We start from the raw sequence: 14,263 nt of genomic DNA, 5'->3' as shown, positions 1-14,263 counted from the left end.
AAATTACAAAAATCTTTTATTAAATAATAGCAATATCATTGCATCATGATCAAAATGACTACAAGATATACTGTATATGGACAAAAGGAATTAAACATGAAGGACTCGAGCAATGAAAGATCTGAGGCAAGCACAAACTGCATAAGTACCAGGAGATCTAATTCCTAAAAACACTGTCACAATAGTACATATCAGAATATCATAGTAATCCCACATAAGTACAACTAAGGCAGTATATAAACTACTATATACTGAGCATGATTCAGCATGAAGGCAAAAATGCCACTAGTTCAACACCGCATTTAGAAGGGGACAAATTAGATCTAATGAAAAAATGACATAGTGCAATAGGAGAGATCCTTACCCATGTAACTCCCTGTGAGAAGTCAGACCACTCAGCCCCAACGCGCGTTTCTCATGGGCTTCTGTTATGGCTGGCAATCAGGCAACACAGCGTGCAGTAATCAGCGCACATACAGAGATCTGGCAATAACCAAAAACAATAGGACGAGCTCTGAGACGTGGAATCTCTGTAGACTGCAGTACCTGATCTATCCTCACACAACTGGAAGCAGCAGTGGATTGCGCCTATCAACTACCTATGCAACTCGGCACTGCCTGAGGAGCTGACTAGCCTGAAGATAGAAATACAAGCCTGACTTACCTCAGAGAAATACCCCAAAGGAATAGGCAGCCCCCACATATAATGACTGTTAGCAAGATGAAAAGACAAACGTAGGAATGAAATAGATTCAGCAAAGTGAGGCCCGATATTCTAGACAGAGCGAGGATAGCAAAGAGAACTATGCAGTCTACAAAAAACCCTAAAACGAAAACCACGCAAAGGGGCAAAAAGACCCACCGTGCCGAACTAACAGCACGGCGGTGCACCCCTTTGCTTCTCAGAGCTTCCAGCAAAAGATAATAACAAGCTGGACAGAAAAAACAGAAAACAACTAGAAGCACTTATCTAGCAGAGCAGCAGGCCCAAGGAAAGATGCAGTAGCTCAGATCCAACACTGGAACATTGACAAGGAGCAAGGAAGACAGACTCAGGTGGAGCTAAATAGCAAGGCAGCCAACGAGCTCACCAAAACACCTGAGGGAGGAAGCCCAGAGACTGCAATACCACTTGTGACCACAGAAGTGAACTCAGCCACAGAATTCACAACAGTACCCCCCCCTTGAGGAGGGGTCACCGAACCCTCACCAGAACCCCCAGGCCGACCAGGATGAGCCACATGAAAGGCACGAACAAGATCTGGGGCATGGACATCAGAGGCAAAAACCCAGGAATTATCTTCCTGAGCATAACCCTTCCATTTGACCAGATACTGGAGTTTCCGTCTAGAGACACGAGAATCCAAAATCTTCTCCACAATATACTCCAATTCCCCCTCCACCAAAACAGGGGCAGGAGGCTCCACAGATGGAACCATAGGTGCCACGTATCTCCTCAACAACGACCTATGGAATACATTATGTATGGAAAAGGAGTCTGGGAGGGTCAGACGAAAAGACACCGGATTGAGAATCTCAGAAATCCTATACGGACCAATAAAACGAGGTTTAAATTTAGGAGAGGAAACCTTCATAGGTATATGACGAGAAGATAACCAAACCAGATCCCCAACACGAAGTCGGGGTCCCACACGGCGTCTGCGATTAGCGAAAAGCTGAGCCTTCTCCTGGGACAAGGTCAAATTGTCCACTACCTGAGTCCAGATCTGCTGCAACCTGTCCACCACATAATCCACACCAGGACAGTCCGAAGACTCAACCTGTCCTGAAGAGAAACGAGGATGGAACCCAGAATTGCAGAAAAATGGAGAGACCAAGGTAGCCGAGCTGGCCCGATTATTAAGGGCGAACTCAGCCAACGGCAAAAATGACACCCAATCATCCTGGTCAGCGGAAACAAAACATCTCAGATATGTTTCCAAGGTCTGATTGGTTCGTTCGGTCTGGCCATTAGTCTGAGGATGGAAGGCCGAGGAAAAAGATAGGTCAATGCCCATCCTACCACAAAAGGCTCGCCAGAACCTCGAGACAAACTGGGAACCTCTGTCAGAAACAATATTCTCAGGAATGCCATGTAAACGAACCACATGCTGGAAGAACAAAGGCACCAAATCAGAGGAGGAAGGCAATTTAACCAAGGGCACCAGATGGACCATTTTAGAAAAGCGATCACAGACCACCCAAATGACAGACATCTTTTGAGAAACGGGAAGGTCAGAAATGAAATCCATCGAAATATGTGTCCAAGGCCTCTTCGGGACCGGCAAGGGCAAAAGCAACCCACTGGCACGTGAACAGCAGGGCTTAGCCCTAGCACAAATTCCACAGGACTGCACAAAAGCACGCACATCCCGTGACAGAGATGGCCACCAGAAGGATCTAGCAACCAACTCCCTGGTACCAAAGATTCCTGGATGACCGGCCAGCACCGAACAATGAAGTTCAGAGATAACTTTACTAGTCCACCTATCAGGGACGAACAGTTTCTCGGCCGGACAACGATCAGGTTTATTAGCCTGAAATTTCTGCAACACTCTCCGCAAATCAGGGGAGATGGCAGACACAATGACTCCTTCCTTGAGGATACTCGCCGGCTCAGATAACCCCGGAGAGTCGGGCACAAAACTCCTAGACAGAGCATCCGCCTTCACATTTTTAGAGCCCGGAAGGTATGAAATCACAAAATCAAAACGAGCAAAAAATAACGACCAACGGGCCTGTCTAGGATTCAAGCGCTTGGCAGACTCAAGATAAGTAAGGTTCTTATGATCAGTCAAAACCACCACGCGATGCTTAGCACCCTCAAGCCAATGACGCCACTCCTCGAATGCCCACTTCATGGCCAGCAACTCTCGGTTGCCCACATCATAATTACGCTCAGCAGCAGAAAATTTCCTGGAAAAGAAAGCACATGGTTTGAACACTGAGCAACCAGAACCTCTCTGTGACAAAACCGCCCCTGCACCAATCTCAGAAGCATCAACCTCGACCTGGAACGGAAGAGAAACATCAGGTTGACACAACACAGGGGCACAGCAAAAACGACGCTTCAACTCCTGAAAAGCCCCCACGGCAGCAGAAGACCAATTAACCAAATCAGCACCCTTCTTGGTCAAATCGGTCAATGGTCTGGCAATGCTAGAAAAATTACAGATGAAGCGACGATAAAAATTAGCAAAGCCCAGGAATTTCTGCAAACTTTTTAGAGATGTCGGCTGAGTCCAATCCTGGATGGCCTGAACCTTAACCGGATCCATCTCGATAGTAGAAGGGGAAAAGATGAACCCCAAAAATGAAACTTTCTGCACACCGAAGAGACACTTTGATCCCTTCACGAACAAGGAATTAGCACGCAGTACCTGGAAAACCATTCTGACTTGCTTCACATGAGACTCCCAATCATCTGAGAAGATCAAAATGTCATCCAAGTAAACAATCAAGAATTTATCCAGATACTCACGGAAAATGTCATGCATAAAAGACTGAAAAACAGATGGAGCATTGGCAAGTCCGAACGGCATCACCAGATACTCAAAATGACCCTCGGGCGTATTAAATGCCGTTTTCCATTCATCTCCCTGCCTGATTCTCACCAGATTATACGCACCACGAAGATCAATCTTAGTAAACCAACTAGCCCCCTTAATCCGAGCAAACAAGTCAGAAATCAATGGCAAGGGATACTGAAACTTAACAGTGATCTTATTAAGAAGGCGGTAATCAATGCACGGTCTTAGCGAACCATCCTTCTTGGCTACAAAAAAGAACCCTGCTCCCAATGGTGACGACGATGGGCGAATATGTCCCTTCTCCAGGGACTCCTTCACATAACTGCGCATAGCGGTGTGTTCAGGTACGGACAAATTAAATAAACGACCCTTAGGGAATTTACTACCAGGAATCAAATCGATAGCACAATCACAATTCCTATGCGGAGGAAGGGCATCAGACTTGGACTCTTCAAATACATCCTGAAAGTCCGACAAGAACTCTGGGATGTCAGAAGGAATGGATGACGAAATAGACAAAAATGGAACATCACCATGTACTCCCTGACAACCCCAGCTGGTTACCGACATAGAGTTCCAATCCAATACTGGATTATGGGTTTGTAGCCATGGCAACCCCAACACGACCACATCATGCAAATTATGCAGTACCAAAAAGCGAATAACTTCCTGATGTGCAGGAGCCATGCACATGGTCAGCTGGGCCCAGTACTGAGGCTTATTCTTGGCCAGAGGTGTAGCATCAATTCCTCTCAACGGAATAGGACACCGCAAAGGCTCCAAGAAAAATCCACAACGTTTAGCATAATCCAAATCCATCAGATTCAGGGCAGCGCCTGAATCCACAAACGCCATGACAGAATATGATGACAAAGAGCACATTAAGGTAATGGACAAAAGGAATTTGGACTGTACAGTACCAATAACGGCAGAGCTATCGAACCGCCTAGTGCGTTTAGGACAATTAGAAATAGCATGAGTAGAATCACCACAATAGAAACACAGTCTGTTCAGACGTCTGTGTTCGTGCCGTTCTACTTTAGTCATAGTCCTGTCGCACTGCATAGGCTCAGGCTTACTCTCAGACAATACCGCCAGATGGTGCACAGATTTACGCTCGCGCAAGCGACGACCGATCTGAATGGCCAAGGACATAGACTCATTCAAACCAGCAGGCATAGGAAATCCCACCATTACATCCTTAAGAGCTTCAGAGAGACCCTTTCTGAACAAAGCCGCTAGTGCAGATTCATTCCACAGAGTGAGTACTGACCATTTTCTAAATTTCTGACAATATACTTCTACATCATCCTGACCCTGGCATAAAGCCAGCAGATTTTTCTCAGCTTGATCCACTGAATTAGGCTCATCGTAAAGCAATCCCAGCGCCTGGAAAAATGCATCAACATTACTCAATGCAGAATCTCCTGGTGCAAGAGAAAACGCCCAGTCCTGTGGGTCGCCGCGCAAAAAAGAAATAATAATCAAAACCTGTTGAATAGGATTACCAGAAGAATGAGGTTTCAAGGCCAAAAATAGCTTACAATTATTTCTGAAGCTCAGGAACATAGTTCTGTCACCAAAAAACAAATCAGGAATCGGAATTCTTGGTTCTAGCATCGATTTCTGATCAATAGTATCTTGAATCTTTTGTACATTTACAACGAGATTATCCATTGAGGAGCACAGAGCCTGAATATCCATGTCCACAGCTGTGTCCTGAAGCACTCTAATGTCTAGGGGAAAAAAAAGACTGAAGACAGAGCTAAGAAAAAAAAATGATGTCAGGATTTCTTTTTTCCCTCTATTGGGAATCATTGGTGTGGCTCCTTGTACTGTTATGGCTGGCAATCAGGCAACACAGCGTGCAGTAATCAGCGCACATACAGAGATCTGGCAATAACCAAAAACAATAGGACGAGCTCTGAGACGTGGAATCTCTGTAGACTGCAGTACCTGATCTATCCTCACACAACTGGAAGCAGCAGTGGATTGCGCCTATCAACTACCTATGCAACTCGGCACTGCCTGAGGAGCTGACTAGCCTGAAGATAGAAATACAAGCCTGACTTACCTCAGAGAAATACCCCAAAGGAATAGGCAGCCCCCACATATAATGACTGTTAGCAAGATGAAAAGACAAACGTAGGAATGAAATAGATTCAGCAAAGTGAGGCCCGATATTCTAGACAGAGCGAGGATAGCAAAGAGAACTATGCAGTCTACAAAAAACCCTAAAACGAAAACCACGCAAAGGGGCAAAAAGACCCACCGTGCCGAACTAACAGCACGGCGGTGCACCCCTTTGCTTCTCAGAGCTTCCAGCAAAAGATAATAACAAGCTGGACAGAAAAAACAGAAAACAACTAGAAGCACTTATCTAGCAGAGCAGCAGGCCCAAGGAAAGATGCAGTAGCTCAGATCCAACACTGGAACATTGACAAGGAGCAAGGAAGACAGACTCAGGTGGAGCTAAATAGCAAGGCAGCCAACGAGCTCACCAAAACACCTGAGGGAGGAAGCCCAGAGACTGCAATACCACTTGTGACCACAGAAGTGAACTCAGCCACAGAATTCACAACAGGCTTCCTTCCCTGTGTGGGAGGATGTGCAGTCCATGATACTCTGTTGTGGAGACATCATACTGAGTGGGGACTGTTGGGGGTATGAAACTGAGTGGAGGGATGTTGAGTTATCATATGGGGGATCTCTGGGGACCATTATACTCAGTGGGGGCTGTTTGAGCATAATACCGAGAGGTAATTATACTGTGGCTGTGTTACTATGTGGAGTGCTATGGGGGTATAATACCGAGTGGGCAATGTGGGAGCATCATAGTGAGCGGGAGCCATTATACTGACAGGTCATCATGCTGCATGGAGGCCATGATACTGTGCGTGGGGGATCTTTGGAACCATATTTATCCATACTAACTTGCTGTTTGGGAAAAACCCTTTATGTGTATTATAGATATAACAACTAAAACCTGTGACCTCTCCTTTGTTTTTGTGAACCAAATTTAAAGCATCTATGGTGCTTTGATTTAATCTCCACAATAGTCCCGTATGGTTGGGGCCTAAGGCAGAACATACATGGGAACTTCAGCCCCGATTCATCAAACCTAACATTTTGAACGTCAGTCTTGATGGGTGACTTGTTCACTGGACTAAGATTTACCAAATAAGAGTATAAGTATTAAGCGGTGTGCATCTCATAATGCATTCACATTTCATTGGATTATATAATTATATGCAGCAAATAGAACATTCCAGTTGACTCAAGAGAATAATCAGAGCATAATGAATATAAAACAAGGGCAATTAAAAGCTAACAAATGCATATAGGGGTAAAAAATAGGAACTAGTGAGTAGGGGTGGAAGGAAGTGGGGGATTTCCAAAGATAAATGAGTAAGGATGGATGGAGGGAACTGGGGAGACTTCCAAAGATTATCTCATTACAATACAAAAATTATATCACAGAACCGTAAGTCCATCCGCTTTTTATCTAAATGTCATCAGAAATGAATGGCACTACATAACTCTAAAATAAAGCTCAAAAGGGTAAACTGATTGTAGTGAAAGGCATAGGTCAGCCAAGGCATCCATGTCTTAAGAGGCCATAGGTTCTGCAGGACCAGCTACAGAAATCCTCCAGTCTATGAATCTCATGTACATTGACAGACCTTTTTTGTGGTGATGGGGGGGCCTCCACTATGCACTTTAACTGCCACGTGTGTAATAAGCTTCTCCCTGGATGGTTTTTAAGTGGGAGAAGGTCTACTGAGTGCAGTAATTTCTAATAAATCCTTAAAATCAGATTTTGTGATCTTGTTTTTTCAACAAAGGTCCAAAAGGATTTAATGAAAAGGGTTTTCCACTACTTGGACAACCCCCTTCTCAATCCCTGTAAAATAACACCTATACTCACCTCCAGTTCCAGCTCTGTGCCAGCGGTGTCGGCATCGGCCCTCCCGGGTATTGCGTCACATTGTGATGTCACCCAATCCACACCGCCACTCTGCCCTGGCTTCACTTTCATTCGGATAAATCAGACATCCAGAGAAAGCGAGAGCTGCTCTCTCACACTTCCTCTAGATGTCCATCACATACGAATGAGCGGAGAGTGAAGCCAGACTGGCGTCAATGAGCCATAGGAGAGCTAGTGCCAACACTGCTGGTATGGAACAAGAGGTGAGTATGGCTGTTATTATTCTACGGAGGGAAGCATAGGGGTTGTCTGAGTAGTGGACAACCCCTTTAAGGAACAATGTCACTAAATATGGGAAAGCCGGCCAACTTAGAAGCAACGCCTCCAACAAAGATATGAGTTGGATATCTTGTAAACATATCGTCTGGGGTTTTATAGGATTTGGCACCTCTTTCAGCTCCTCTACAGCATTGCCAGAATTGTATGCCAATCCAGGGCTGGAGGTCGTTTCTGTCATAGTATTTGTCCCTTTTATGTGGCTACGTTATGATAATTTGTTGAGTGTGCTCATGCGTGGCCATGGATTGTTTTTAAAAATGTTGTAACTGGCCAGGATTGGTGAAAATAAAACGCCAAAAGTCACCACATTTTTGCAACGTTTCAGACTATTTTATGCCAGGAACCTACAGTAAACTGCTTGATGAATCAGTTCCTTGGTCTTTAGCAACTTTCCAATTTTGTAGAAAGTCTTGTCATCTCTGTGTGCAGTTCCACCATTAATCCCAAGCAACATGCCCGCTGCCTTGGGGTCATACTTGATTCTGAGCTTTCATTCACCCCCGACATCCGATCACTGGCTCGCTCTTATCTGCATCTCAAAAACATTTCTAGAATTCGCCCTTTACTTACTTTCGACTCTGCAAAAACTCTTAGGCCGGCCTCACACTCAGCGTATAAAAATACGGTCCGTAATTTACGGCCATAATACGCAGAAAAGTCCCCAAAATAGTGGTCCGTATCTCCTCCGTAGGCAGGGTGTGTCAGCGTATTTTGCGCATGGCATCCTCCGTATGTAATCCGTATGGCATCCGTACTGCGAGATTTTCTCGCAGGCTTGCAAAACCGACATACGGACATACAATGGATCCATGTTCTCAAAAAAATCATAAATAAATTATATATATATATATATTTGAGTCACATATGTATATATATTAATATTTCATCCAGCGCGATATAGCAGAAAGCCGGTAATTCAATTACCGGCTTTTGCTTTCTCCTTCCTAAACCCGACATGATATGAGACCTGGTTTACATACTGTAAACCATCTCATATCCCCATTTTTTTTGCATATTCCACACTACTAATGTTAGTAGTGTGTATGTGCAAAATTTGGGCTGTCTAGCTATTAAAATAAAGGGTTAAATGGCGGAAAAAAATTGGCGTGGGCTCCCGCACAATTTTCTCCACCAGAGTAGTAAAGCCAGTGACTGAGGGCAGATATTAATAGCCTGGAGAGGGTCCACGGTTATTGGTCCCCCCCTGGCTAAAAACATCTGCCCCCAGCCACCCCAGAAAAGGCACATCTGGAAGATGCGCCTATTCTGGCACTTGGCCACTCTCTTCCCATTCCCGTGTAGCGGTGGGATATGGGGTAATGAAGGGTTAATGTCACCTTGCTATTGTAAGGTGACATTAAGCCAGAATAATAATGGAGAGGCGTCAATTCTGACACCTATCCATTATTAATCCAGTTGTATGAAAGGGTTAAAAAAAACCACACACATTATTAAAGTCTTAATGAAATAAACACACAGGTTGTTTTAATATTTTATTGCTCTCTCAATCCACCTGAAGACCCTCGCTCTGTAACAAAGAAAAAATAAAAAAAACAACAATATACATATCTTCCGTTGAGCTGTAGCGTCCCACTATGTAAATCCATCTGAAGGGGTTAATTTTTTTTACAGGCAGGAGCTCTGCTATAATGCAGCTGTGCTCCTGACTGTAAAACCCCAGCTAATGAATGGAAAGTAGGTCGATGACCTGTAGTTACCTTCATTCGCGGTGATGCGCCCACTGCTGGTTGTCCTCATATGACCTCGAGGCTGGGATAATATTCTGAAAAGTTCCCACGCTCGAGTTCATATGAGGACAACCAGCAGAGGGCGCATCACCGCGAATGAAGGTAACTACAGGTCATCGACCTACTTTCCATGACACACACACCCTGAGTTCCACACTCCCCTCGCTCGGTTACATGGCAGCAGTACCGTACTGACACCGTACAGGTCAGTATGACACACACACCCTGAGCTCCACACTCCCCTCGCTTGGCTACATGGCCGCAGTAGTAAATCCGGCGCTCCGCTCACCAGAGCTTGTTATACTACTGAGCACGGGTTATAATGATGAAGCATTTCACTCTAACTAATGGACGGAGCAGCCAATGAGGGATCACGTATCAGAGGCGCGCCCCCAGCAGGAACCAATAACGTGTCAGCTCTGCTAAACATAAACAAACAGCATGTCTAGCAGGGCACTGCCGGGCACGTGACGTACCCGGGGGCGTGTCTGTGCTCTCAGCAGACAGAAATTAGCACCAATAGGAGGAGCTACGCTCAAATACGCATGCGCAAACCCTCGGCACCGGGCTGCAGTTACAACAGTGTGCCGCGGTTGTCCGGGTAACTATGTGCTGAAGTTGGGGCTGACGTCTCCTGGAGGCACGTTACTGGCTGGCGGGATGCGAGAGGTAACGTGTGGATGGACCTGGGAGCGCCGGGGTGCTGGAGGGTGAGGGGCTTCTACTGGCACTGAGCAGGTGCTGGGCGATGGCTTCCTACCTCCGGCCTGATGACGAGGCATGCAGTGAGGAATCTGGGGTCTGCAGGTGTATGCCTGCGGGGCACTGTCATCCACTGTCTGATTTATATATATATATATATATTCTGCCTGTACAGGGCCTCCATATTCCGCAGACATCGCTGTCCCCATTGGGCCCACAGTCGGAGTGGATGACTTGTGCTTGGTGTGGCAGTGAAGGAGCGGATTTGGGGTGGGTGTCCCATGGACCAGGGGTTCCCAGCATGCTCCACCGGATGCTGTGTACACTGAGGGTCTCCCCCGGGGTTCGGTGTGGGACCCTGACTGGCCGCCTCTCTCGCTGTGGTCCCCATAGGCTGTCCTCTATGCTGCACCTCGGCTGCCGCGGTGTAACGTCCCACCAGCGTCTCCATCCATTACTATTTATATGGCAGCCACCTTCATACAAAAGAAGGGTGGGATTAGGTTGTGGTGGCGGCTTACTGGGGGCTCCGGAGACCTCTCCTACTGTACATTGCCCAGGGCAACATCCATGGCATCGGGCTAACGTGCCAATCTGACCTTGAGGAAGCTCCGTACCGTCTGTGCTAATGACACCGCTGGTGGGTGTACATGGGGTCAAACTGATGGACCCCACACATGACCGGAGACCGTTCTGCAATGTGGTCACTTGTCACCCCATCAGATAAAACGCAAAAACCAAGGACCATGATCTTCTGTTCACAGTTCTCGCAGTCTAGGGGTCCCCGACCTGTGGCTCAGGCTCATGTGGGCTGTCCCCAGCTTGGTGCATCAGGTGTAGCAAACTGCCGGGAGCAGGTCTCCAGATGGGGACATTAGTGAGTTCTACCACATACACATGTCTGGGGGTGGTGAGAAGTCACAGGCCTTGTCCGGCCGTGGGTTACAGATCCTCTATGTGACTGCAGACTTGTGAATCCTTGCGTCGTGCGCTGTGAGGATTCTCCGGCGCCAGGACGGAGCGATCATGTGATTTGTTTATTTCCAGCCACATTCTAACTAGAGTACTAGATTATATCCGGCCTCTGCCAATACACTGGCACTGAGCGAGGCTGCGCCCATCTAGTTGGCATGTGACCACATATATGCAATTCACATACTTGAAGTCACGTGCCCGGCACCTGTCAAACCCACAGTGTGCGCAGTGGCCAAGGATTCACAAGTCTCTACTGTCTGCAGACTTGTAGCCTAAGGCTGGACAACCCCTTTAACTGCTAAGCTGTATATAAGATGATGGTGCCAGATAGATGGTTGCTTGATGGTTTTGTGCGGGAATACCAAATGAGGGTAAGGTGGCCCCCCAGGTCTAGGTGTGATATCTGTGGGGAAGCTTTGGCTGTCATTATACCGATAATGCGGGGCTGTAGACGGCTCTACTTGTGTGGGGTCTCTAGATATGGCTTGCAGCCTGGTCTCCGAGCTGAATGTGGCTTTCAATGTGAGAAAGGTTGGGGACCACTGATGTAGACCATCTTGGGCGTCGTTCCCAGTAAAGATGGCTTTCTGTGAGCCGTTCCTCTGCGCCTCCATTCTAGCCCACTCTGTGATCTGAAGTGTACACAGGGCGCCTTGTCCGGTATTGCATTTATCTTTATAATTTTGGCTACGTGCCCCCGATCAGCAATAGCTTCGTTTTGGACGCAACCACCCTGCCCTGTGTTGTACATTAGAAGCAGAGTAGATGGGATATATAGAAATCCGGTGCCCCCTGTGCTGCTATGTAATGCTGCATAAAGTCACCCGCGGTGCGGCGTGTCAGTTATCTGCAGCGGATGCTGACCAGTAGAATGGCATTACATGCGGTAAATCCTCACATATGGCAAACAAGCGTGTGATTAGAACGCTGCATCCAAAACACTACTATTCCTGATCGTGGACACCTCTTTTTTTCATCCAGATCCAGTCCGTAACCTGCCTGAGACAGTGCGTAATAAGGGGTGAGCCTGCGCTGCCATGTAAAACGACTTGCTGCCCATATGTGCCTTCGTTTGAGCTTCTTCTAACTGTTTTACCGTTGTAAAGCTGCAAAGTGGTTAAAAGAAGTGGCTGGACCATTTCTCAGGCTGTTTCTGCTAGGCAGTCTCTCACTGTTTTATATATAAAGGTGTGTAGTAAAAAAACAAAAAACAAACAATGCTAGTGTTTTTCTGAAGCGTCTTCTGCTTCAAAAATTCCGCAGGTACGCCAGCGTCCATCCTTCGGGAACCTTTTTGCCTGTTGTACCTCCTGTCAAGCATAGTTCTGCAAAAAATTATTATTTTTTTTTATACAAGAGGCAAAAAATACAAAACATAAATTTGCTTCAAACCTGCAAGGAAAATAATAAGCCGCATGCGTGAGGCTTAAGAAATCTCGTTCACTTTGCTGGTACAGTAAAAAACGGGATTATTTCACAGGAAAAATGTGGCAAATGTCAGGTAACTTTATTTTGTAACTTTTGAGAAAAATGGACACATGGGACTAAAATGGATTTTAATCAGAGATATAATATATATATAATATACCGCTACGTCATCTCGAGTCATTGCTGCAATGCATTCTTGGGACCGGAGCGTCGAGAGGAGCAGGAAAGGCGCCGAAGGTGAGAATGTGATGTTTTTTTTTTTTTTGTATTTTTAACATTATCTGTTTTTACTATTGATGCTGCATAGGCAGCATCAATAGTAAAAAGTGAAACGGTGTTTAACTCCTGCCCCAATATCGCTGATTGGTCAAGCCCAATCAGCGATGCGGGATTTCCGTTGCAGACAAACACACACACAAACTGTATACGCCATACACAGCCTACCACTTCTCCTGGGCAGGGGAGGAAGCAAAAGACCATACTGACATTACAACAGAGGATTTCTTTTGTCAGGTAAAATATTTCACTGACTGTTTTTAAACAATAGTTTACCTCAAAATATGTATTTTCTGTGATCCCCTGCTGTAATGTCAGTATTATCTTTTGCTTCCTCCCCTGCCCTGGAGATGTGTTATGCTTCGTACACGGTCAGACACAGACAATTTTTAAAATTAACTTTCGTTCATGGGAAAACCCCTTTAATGTGACCGGCTTCCTCTACCTGTAGACACGTCGCGTAACTGACGCTGGGATCAGCCGAATGATTCACTGTGCATAATTCGGAATAATATTATTTATTTATTTTTTTACCCTTCACCACGACAGCATCCTACTGGAGAGAGGGATCCGCCCCACAGGAATAGGAAACCTACAGAAAGATAAAAGGGGACGGTCCGCCTTTCCTCCTCAGTTTAGGTTTCCTGTTCCTGCAGGAACAACAGGACTTTACTATGGAAAAATACCTGGGCTAGGCAAGCCGCCTGTGCAGTATCCTCGGGCTGCAGCCTGGAAGCAGCATCAGGGGAGTTCCGTTAGACGGCTCCCTCCTCGTCTGGGAAACCATGCAGACGGCCGGGTCCGGGAAAGGCCGCCCGGCATTATCTGCATGATGCGGTGGCAGCGGTGCGGGAGAAGCCCTGGCTGACAGGAGTCAGGTGAGTGAGGGCAGCGTTCCAATTGCGGTCTGGTGCCAGAATCCCGGACCGCGCATGTGCCGACCGCCATAAATCAGATTGTCCCGGAAGTAGACCGTGAACTTCCGGGGCGTCCAGGCTGAGATCAGCGGCGGGGGAAAGCGTGGGTTCGCTCATGCGCAGTGCCGCAAAGAACAAAAAAAAATGGCAGCAAAAAAGGCGCACTATTTAAATCAGTAAGCCACTGTAATTCGGCGATGCAAGAATGTCATCCCCAGGTTCCATGGACCCTACAGCAGCAGACTCAGTACCCCCCGCCAAGGATCGCTCTAACAGGGGATCCTCAGAAACTGGTCGTAAAAGCGACAGATCCATGACAGGACCTCAGCCTTCTGATCCGGTACTAATAGCTTCACTGGGTGAGTTTTTAACTCTGCCTATTAAGCTGACACCATCTCCATTTTTTTTTTTTTTTTTTCT

The 14,263-nt window shown here is 46.4% G+C and overlaps 1 protein-coding gene across 1 annotated transcript in view; it reads left to right on the top strand.

The window, feature by feature from the left end:
* The first annotated feature begins 10,077 nt into the window (after nt 1-10,077).
* The window catches only part of TMEM243 (transmembrane protein 243), a 37,748-nt gene continuing 33,562 nt past the window's right edge, over nt 10,078-14,263 (top strand). The window contains exon 1 of the mRNA XM_069765169.1: nt 10,078-10,214. The gene's annotated coding sequence lies outside the window, so the exon portion shown is untranslated. The remainder of the gene's footprint in view (nt 10,215-14,263) is intronic.

The sequence above is a fragment of the Ranitomeya imitator genome, chromosome 4, assembly GCF_032444005.1.
Source record: "Ranitomeya imitator isolate aRanImi1 chromosome 4, aRanImi1.pri, whole genome shotgun sequence".
Taxonomy (NCBI): domain Eukaryota; kingdom Metazoa; phylum Chordata; class Amphibia; order Anura; family Dendrobatidae; genus Ranitomeya; species Ranitomeya imitator.
Note: the sequence above shows the minus strand (reverse complement) of the source record. Positions and strands in the feature narration are given on the sequence as shown.